The 9,720-nt window shown below is 32.5% G+C and overlaps 1 long non-coding RNA gene across 1 annotated transcript; it reads right to left on the reverse strand.

The window, feature by feature from the left end:
• Nucleotides 1-300: 300 nt before the first annotated feature.
• On the reverse strand, nucleotides 301-2,554 carry LOC133172655 (uncharacterized). The gene is made up of 3 exons (XR_009718954.1): nucleotides 2,517-2,554; nucleotides 850-1,014; nucleotides 301-387 (listed from the first exon to the last, which is right to left on the reverse strand). It is a non-coding gene; the product is annotated as an uncharacterized LOC133172655 (long non-coding RNA).
• Nucleotides 2,555-9,720: the final 7,166 nt, after the last annotated feature.

Below are 9,720 nucleotides of genomic sequence, written 5' to 3' on the forward strand. Positions count from 1 at the left end.
AAAAATGATTGACAAGCAACTGGAAGCTCAAGGATCCCTGTATTTTCCATGGTTAATCTTTCTTGTCTAGAATGTGAAAAGAGAACAGCAGGTTTAAATCAAAATATATTATTAATTTCCTTGGTAAACTGTGTTTTCTTTTCAAAATCTATCAAGAAATTTTTAAATGTATAAAAAGGAAAAAGCATTATCAAATCATATGTTTAATAATTCATTTGATGTGCAAAAACATTATTTGAAAATGATATCAAAATAAATAAAATCATATATCTTGGTACACAATGAAGTAATCTTTCACATCTAAGTCCATTCATAAAAACTTCTTTAAATACTCTATACTTCTTTCAACATCAGCTTCCTTTGTATTTTCTTCACATCATCTGCGATCTGCAATATATTTTCATATAAAATTATTATTTGATGTAAGAATTGTATGCTTGAATATTATTTAGAAATCTTACAAGATCACTCAATGTCCTTTAATGTTCCAATATCAGTGATTATAATTAGTTTCAGTCTTTAAATTTAATGACATGAAATCCGAATAATGAACATTACATAGTAAGGTTTTAAGCCAGATTAATATTAAAGCAGGTAAGATAGAGAATATGACCATCTCATACATGTAGAACACTGCTTTTAGTTGAGTGAATTGAGAGAAATGTGCTCTGGACAAGGATATTACGAATCTTTTTTTTTTTTCTTATTGACATTTGACCTAGAAATTTTGTTAAAGATCACTAAAAACCCTTCATCCCATGGCACACAAGCAAGATCATACCAAGGGAGAAAAATTATGCTCTGGACAAGGACTTTAAATAAAGATATATAGTGTGTTTTGATACTGACCTTTGACCTTGATAATTGGTCCAAGGTCACTTTTTACCCTCCATCCACAGGCACTCTATGAGTTAAATTTGAGTGAGATTGGGCTAAGAGGAGAAAAAATATACTCAGGACAAGTGATATCAGATGGACAGACAGATCATCTCATGGCATCTGCAGAACAGGACCCTAAAAAAACAATGCACATACATGTTAAGCTATATCCATACAAGTCAATATGAATTCATCATATGTTGCATTACATACACATGTTTTAATCATGTTTAATACCTTATGAATAATTTCATATTGCATGTACACTCAGTTTACATACAAATAATCTAAATTTCATCAAAAACGAGCAACATATCAGCCATTCAAGATTTAGCTAATCAACATTCAGTACAAGTTCTATATGCTATATTATATGTACAGACACATAGTCACATACTAGTATTATTTACCTGCATTCTAAATCTTGTTTTATGTCATTGAAAATTAAGGCGATAGCCATTACCGATAACCAGTTTTTACCCCCAATTTACACACACGAATGTTGTAATGTTTGTTCAAAACTTCTCATTTATAAATATTATCTTATAGTATATTTAGTTAACATATACCTACAGTTAAAGCTTCAAAGTGTTTCACTGAATATTTTAGAAATTACAGTCATCAAAATACTGACCAGCCAGAAATCAGTAAATTTTTATTTTTCATTTTTGTCTTGTTTCATTTAACATATTTCAATGTTAGAAAGTTTTAGTAAGTTATAATATTTACTACTTTAGCATAGCCATACAGTTGAACTTTGGCATCTTGAATACCATAGATATGTCGAAGTAATTTGGAAGTATTCTTTAAATATTTTACTTCTGATATCTCGAATCCTCAAATACATGTATCACAAAATAATTTTAATTGAACTTTGAACCTTGACAAAAGGACTCTTAAACAAATATTCATTATTCTTAAAATAAAGTCTACAGGTTACAAAATTATAAGTTGCTCAACAATGATCATATCAATAATATCTGAAAGAGTTGATCATTTCCCCTTGGGGTGAAGGGGGGGGGGGGGGGGCTTCCTCTGTACAATTTAGAATATTCTTACTTTGTGTCAACCTTGGTTAAAATTAGTGGTTCTTGAGAAGAAGTTGAAAATGTGAAAAGCTCACTGATGGATCGACAGTTTGATGGACAAAAGACAAAACAAAAGGTATCAGAAAAGTTCACTCGAGTTTTTAGCTCGGGTGAACTAAAATCCTCACTGCATGGTGTATATTATGCTAGACATCATCCAGACAGAAAATTTTATAGAGAAGTGAAAAAGACTCCAAGCCATACAATTTCATAAGGCCAAACAAAAAAATATGTTTGTTTACTGTTACATGCTGAAATAAAATAGGGTTGGTAGGTAGATTAAGATGCATGTAAAAGTTAAACTGATGAATGAGTGACTTATGGATTTTTACAACGAAAAAAAAATTTGGGTTGGCTATTAGATATTGGGGGGGGGGGGGGGGGGAGGGGGGGGTTAACCGTAAACAAACATTTTTTTTTTTATTATGCCTAACCTGTTGTAGTTTGCAGCTGGTAGTTCAACATTCCAATTAAAATTGGAATCATGTTCTTTTCTTTTAATGCAATTGTCATACATGCCTTTTTATGATTGAATTTATTACCACTTACCACATGATCACATCTTGATTCATAATACATCTTTAGTTACTGGTTCTCCTTTAATGTCAGTTTTCTTCTCTCTGAAAGAATATATTATGTACAGTTACTACACTGTATTGCATTCTGATTTCACTTATAAGACCAACAATAAACAAGAGTCCTAGGGGCCACATTGCTCACCTGAGCACTTTGGGTAGGAAAAAGCATAAATCAGTTCTGTATTTAAAAGTTTAAATATAAAAGTGGTTCAGAGGGAAGAAGGGGGGGGGGGGGGAAGGGGGGGTTATGAATTCTATACTTTCGAAGGATGCTTTTGAATTCATATGATACATATTAGCATTGCTGTTCTTAAGAAGAAAATTTTTATTGATATATTCCTTTTCTTCCTTTTTACAGTAAAACTCGGTTATAACGAAGTCACTGGGACCTGTGAAATTACTTCGCTATATCCTTAATTTGTTATATCCATATAAGGAATTAGTAAAATTTATTTAGCTGGGGATCCAAGAAAACTTCGCTATATCCGTGAATTCGCAATATCCGTGTTCGTACTAAATGAGTTTTACTAACTATGATCCCCTGTTATGGCCCCTTTATTCTCCTGGGGAGGGAGGGGGGAGTGTCATGATTTGAATAAATTGAATCTACATTACTTCAGGATGCTTTTATATTATTATGACTATTTTGACTATATTGGTCTTGAGAAAAATTTTAAAGATCTTTCCTATGTATCAGTATTGTTAGTAAAATGTTGATCGCCGATTGTGGCCCCATCCTACCCATGGGGGTCATGATTTGAACAAACTTGCATCTACACTACCTGAAGATGCTTCCATATAAATATGACAAATCATGGCTTTGCTGTTCTTGAATAGAAGAAATTTCTAAGATTTTTCCTATGTACATGTACTTTGATCCTTCATTGTAGCCCCGTCCTACCCCGAGGGTCATGATTTGAACAAACTTGAATTTACACTAGCTGAGGATGTTTCAACATAAGTTTCATCTTTCCTGATACAGTGGTTCTAGTGAGGAAGATTTTCAAAGATTTTATCCTATGTATTCCGACGTAAAACTTGATCATCAATTGTGGCCCCACCCTACACCCGGGGGGTCATGATTTAAACAATTTGAATCTACACTTCCTGAGGATGCTTCCAAATAAGTTTAATTTTTCCTGGCCCAGTGGTTCCAGAAAAGAAGATTTTAAATGATGCCATTTATTTTTCATTTATTTGTAATTATCTCCCCTTAGAGGAAGATATGGTCCTTCATTTAAATAGAGTTGAATCCCCTTTACCCAAGGATACTTTGTAGCAAGTTTGATTGAAATTGGCCCTGTAGTTCTTGAGAAGAAGATTCAAATGTGAAAAGTTTAAGAAAATGACAGCGACAGACAAATTTTGATCAGAAAAGCTCTTTTGAGCCATTGGCTTGGGTGAGCTATGACTGATTTGTTTGATGTACTCCAGAAGATCCATCAAAATCACCCCTACCCAATCATTTTTTTAAGTATTTTAATTTTACTTCATTTTTTTTTTTTTTTGGTTTCAGGGAAATAAAGTTTGTTTCATTATAAAGTTGAGGTTTATAATTTCTCCAAGACACTTGTTTTAACGAGAGCAATAAATATTAAACCTGTCCAGCTGTCCAGTGTGTAATGAAACATCAATAAATTTCTAATTCTGTGTTTTTGTATGACAAAAAATCAATTTGTTAGATACTGCCAAAAAAAAAAATCTACCTACCTACTTACCTATTTTACAAAATTTGGGTCGAAGTACACAGGGTTGTCCCTAAGAATTGAAATAGAAGGGGACATTTAAAACGTAGAGGGGGAACTGGGGTTCCTCCCTTACTGGGGAGTTTAGGAGGAATATCGAAATAACCGGGGGATTATTTACATCATTATAGTTGGGGAAATTCCTCGGCCCCCGGGTCTTAGAGACAACCCTGAGTACATCTGATTAAAAAAAAGTATTTTTAATAATGGCCAAAACTTCAACAACTACCAGGGAGGAATAAAATAAACAAACAAAAATTTATCGTTATCATACAACATATATCAAACAAAAATTTCAAACAAATGAGGATTCACTTATTTTTACCATTAGACTTCTATGATGTTGCGACCACCATGATTGTTACTCAGATGATTCATTTGCATTACTTGAAATACTATCAAAAATGATCAATATTTGTACATCTTGTAGGCTTATTATTTTTAACATTTTCAGTAAATCTCTCAGCAGGTCACACATGAGAAATTTTGTCTTTTGAACAGTAAACTATTTCAATTTACAATCTATCACTAGATTGTTAAACAGTTGTTATATTATTATAGACAGTACTTACAAACCAATACATTTTCCCTATACATATCATCATTATGCATATGAACAGGTCTGGCACAATCTCTTGATTAAGCTTTATAGCTTGAAATAGCTATATAGCTTTATTAAGCTATTCAAAATAAAGCTATTTATATGCAGGTTTTCACAAAAATGTTATTTGTACAAAATAGACAAAAAGTCGCAAGTATTTTACTATTCATATATGTAATATGGGTTATCAAATCAACAACCCAAATCAAAGATAGTTCTAACATTGCAGCATTTGAATACTTTTAAGCAAAAGATAAGTTTCCATTGTTTGGGTAACTGTACACTACCTTCTGTGAGTTGAGGCATGGATAAGTATGATTGCTTCTCATTGTACTGAATTATTACCAATCAATTATCTTGTTGACCATAATTGGCCTCCTTTATAATTTCACTGAAGAGGTAACTGTATCAATTGCTTTATATAGCCCCCAAAACTTTTAGAACTTTGAGTACAAAGTCTCTTAAGGAGATGCAATTTGATGAGTGATTTTTACATGCATTATTTTCATAAGAGTTCAAGGTTGAATATCATCACTGCACCAAGGTGCGACTTTTTGTACATACTTGGAAAATAACACATTTGAGAAAAAAGTGTGATAAAATAGCTAAATCAAGCTATTCTGAATAGCTTAATAAAGCTATATAGCTAAATCAAGCTATATAGCGTCATCAGGAGATTGTGCCGGACCTGATGAATAAGGGTTGTGTTATGACTTTGTAAGATGTATATGTACTCTAGTTACAGACAATCTATTTAAATTGTTCTAATGATTCTTCATAATTTCTAATATTATCTGCCAAATAAAGGCGGCTTACAATAGTCAGAACTCTCTCTTTTAACTGTTTAAATTTCCATCGATGATGATGTCCTTCGTGAATAATCTGATAAGTTGAGATTGCGGACACTTTTTGTTTAAATATTGATGACTTAATCGTAATTTAGTAGGAGAAATAATTCATTTTTACCTTGTCGTTACATCATAAAAAGTTCCAGAAGTCCAAAAGTACAACAAGTTGCATTCCGAGAACACATGTATTCAAACCGGATATATGTTTGTCTGTATTAAAAAGAAACCATATTCGGTACAAACATTATTATCCGATTTAACAACGAAAAAAAGTTTCATACACTTTTCATTTATTTATAGAGAGAGAGAACTAATATAGCAAGCATTTCATTAAAAAAAATCTACAAAGGCGAAACGTTAACATACAACATACAGCATGGAAAAAGACAAATGTGGTGCCATAGGCCTAACTATAGTCTACTATCTATACATCTATGATTGAACGTAAAACACTAAATATTGTATAATTCAAGTTTCTCTTTCCTTTTTTTCAATGTGTAAGCTAACATATTTAAAACTTTGATATCAAACTTTTCAAAATGGCGTCATAACGAATGTGGTCTTCGATGGGAAAGATTTGTTCTGCACAATATTAGTATTATTTACCGTAAAAAGTATATAAAAATATACGTACACTAATCCTTAGTTGTTGATCATTGCATTTTTCATAGTTTTAAAGACACTGGGTTGCGAAAACATCGTTAACTTTTCACATTTGCACCTACACCCGAGTCAATCTCCGTCTTGCTCAACTCCAAAAATGGCGCCTCGTGAAAATTGACCAATGAAATTAAAGCCTCTGCAGAGCGATGCATTATGGGAAACGGAACCTGTTTACGTTAATTATGTTAGAGGGTAATAAAAGTTTTTATATATAATATAATTTCCCTATTACGGTGATTATGAGTTCATATCCTTAGTGAAGTTCTTCAATAATCATAGAAAGGTCGTGTTCCTCAATTTTGCTGATAATTAGTATACTATAGAAAACAAAGAGGTTTTCTGAGGGTGACCAGAGACATTTTATGTTTCTGGTGTGACCCCTCAAATTATTTGACTTGGGGGGGGGGTGGGGGGTGGGGGGGGGGGCTTGGTACGTAGTGCCCATCCAAAAAGAAAATGTCCGGTTACCCCCCCCCCCCCCCCCACTTTTTCATTAAATTATTCATTATTCTGATTTTATAATGTCACAACGAAAGATGTTAAACCTTTATACATGTATACATGTTTTAAAATTGGAAGCGTCAGAAAATGAATATTAGTTGAGGACCGTAGAAAATGGGGGGGGGGGGGCATAGTGGACATGCCATACGTCCCTAAACATATTTTTTGCAGTATAGAAAACAAAGCTTATTTCCTGTTGCGCCCCTCAAAATAAACGTTTGATGACTCTTTATCATCTGTTTATTATTTTGTGACAAGAATGTTGTCCTTTGAAGTCTGCCGTAAATTTCGATCTGCATTTGGCATGCAAATGAACTACATGACATGTATACAGAACAGTATTTTATTTTTAGTGATGATGGAAAAGTTCGGTGTCAAAAATTGCCAGTTAGTAGAAGGAATCAGGGTATGTTAGACTAGTATACACTTGTGAAAATCAAGACAAAATAATTTAATTACCAGCAAGGACGGTTCAAGAATAATAAACATTTGATGATTTTTTTTTCTCTTGTTTGGCTTTAGATACTATTTTGAACCCCCTCCTTTTTTGGTTTCGATTTTAGCCTGATATCAATAATAATCAGTGGACGAAATTGCTGGACTTTTTTCTATTTGCTATATTTTACTTCAAACATCTTTGCCTTTAGTTAAGATAATTCTCACCGTTAAAATGTATCAGAATTTTTCACATTAAGTTTGAAAATTGATTTAAAAAAAAAAAGAGAGTAAACACAAGGTGAAAAAAACGAATCAATATCTAAGCAAAGGTAGGGAAAACAGTATTTTGATTTGGAAAACACCGGCCCGTAGAATGCGGGGGAGGGGGGGGGGAGGGGGGGGAAGTAAATGGTTATGCTCTTCTTATTTTTTTTTTGTTGGCTTGTCAGATTTTTATGGACCCCCCCCCCACTTTTGAAACTGTTGCTACTGACCTGAAACACATAATTAAAATAAGCTCAGAATTATTGTAGGTAACCTACAATCATGTCCATTGCGTTCAGAATTTTAGTCGTGACTGGTAACAATTTGTCAATATTTGATCATCTGATTTGTTGGAAAATAATGCCCGGTGTATACTCGTTGATGTGCAGGGCTGTATAATTATATATATATATACGTGGCTTTAGCCGTTCGGCCAGTACCGCCCTGTATCTTTCATATATAACTTTTTTTCTGGTAATTTCTGGTAAGGTTTGCTAGTTAAGAACTTTCTGGTAAAGTTTGTGCCCCAAACTGAAATTATACAGGCCTGTGGTTTGAGTAGACAGTTTTAAGTGCAGTTTTTTTTTAAATAAGTAATGGTACATGTAGGGGTACAAAAATCAAGAAATGGACGGCATGTATAAAGAAATGTTTGTACATGTAGAAGTATTGACAATCACCACATCAGTACATTATACCTAAATATCGAAAGAAACTATTTTCTCTCCATTTTTTGAAGGAGGGGAGGGGGCTTAAATTTGAAAGGGGTAACCTTCCGTTTAACATAATACACGATTTAAAAATATTAAGTTTTCGCTAAGCATCTACGTGTAAAACAATTAATTCTTTTTCTTCAATGAATTGCCTTAGCATGCAGTTCTTCAGAAGACGTTGTTATTAAGGAAAAGAAAATCATGTTATATAAATATCATAGACTTTTCTTTATTTAGAGCCAGCATTGGTCTTTGTGTACAAAATGGCTAAATTAAATATACGTGCATGTATGCATTTAAGACCAACATTATTGTAATTCCCTGCGAAAAATGAAGACATTCACTATATCAGGGTCTGTGTACAGATATATATAAAAAATAAGTTATTTAGTTAACACTCATTAATTTTGTATATGAATATTATTCTGCTGTGTTATCTTATCAATGTGTTTGTAGAGGACTATATACGAATTTCACACAAAACATTAGTAATTTAGTTCTTATGTTGTATAATAGATCCACCTGCATCCTTTCTCATAAACAATTTGCGAATTAAGCAGGCAACAAAGTTGATAATTAACAATTCTTTCTGTTTTCAATATTCAAAGTTTACATTGATGTCAAACAAGGACGATTCGTTATTTACCGATTAAGAAATTTTATTTCATTTATCTATGCACTTACAAATTTGTTTGAAAAAGAATTATGATTTAACACATAACGAGAATTTAGATTTATTCTAGACCGATAGAAAAGTATATATAATTTTTAAACGGTTAGGAAATTTTGTTTTTTAATCAGTAATGAAAAAATAAAATACAATTCTTTTTTTTTTCCTTCTCTCATTGAACATCTTAAAACTAATGTAGCTTATTTTATCAATATTCTGTGGTCTTATTGATAATTTAAATTATTTTTTTTTTAAATCAAATCAATGGCCAGCAGTTATCACCTAAATTTAAACTGAGTTTGTGGAGACTATGTGTATGTACATGCTTGACCACAACCCATTGTTCCCCTTAGGTAGAAAACCCTCTCAAATCACATAGAATATACAAAAAATACACAGTCGCAGGTGTCTTCGCGACACGTGTCTCCACCTGTGGCACGTGAGAACAGGTGCCCGCGATTACAAGGGTTAGCGCAATGATTGAATTTTATCTGAACAGTTTACACTGATTTTTCTAAAATCAAAAGTTGTATTAAATCTTCTCTTACTACTAATTCCAATTCACGTGTCTTTATGAGTTTTTACCGAGACTAAAATGTTAAAACAAATCTTTTATTTGTCACAGAATGTTCAATTTTATTACACAGAATTACACAAACAGTTTTTTTATTATTCTTTTGATACACGTTTCCAAAATGTCTATTATCGGGAAAATAGGTGTAAACCACAGCA

The sequence above is a fragment of the Saccostrea echinata genome, unplaced genomic scaffold, assembly GCF_033153115.1.
Source record: "Saccostrea echinata isolate AGI-Se365-2 ecotype Australia unplaced genomic scaffold, CSIRO_AGI_Sech_v1 ptg000054l, whole genome shotgun sequence".
In the NCBI taxonomy this organism is placed as follows: domain Eukaryota; kingdom Metazoa; phylum Mollusca; class Bivalvia; order Ostreida; family Ostreidae; genus Saccostrea; species Saccostrea echinata.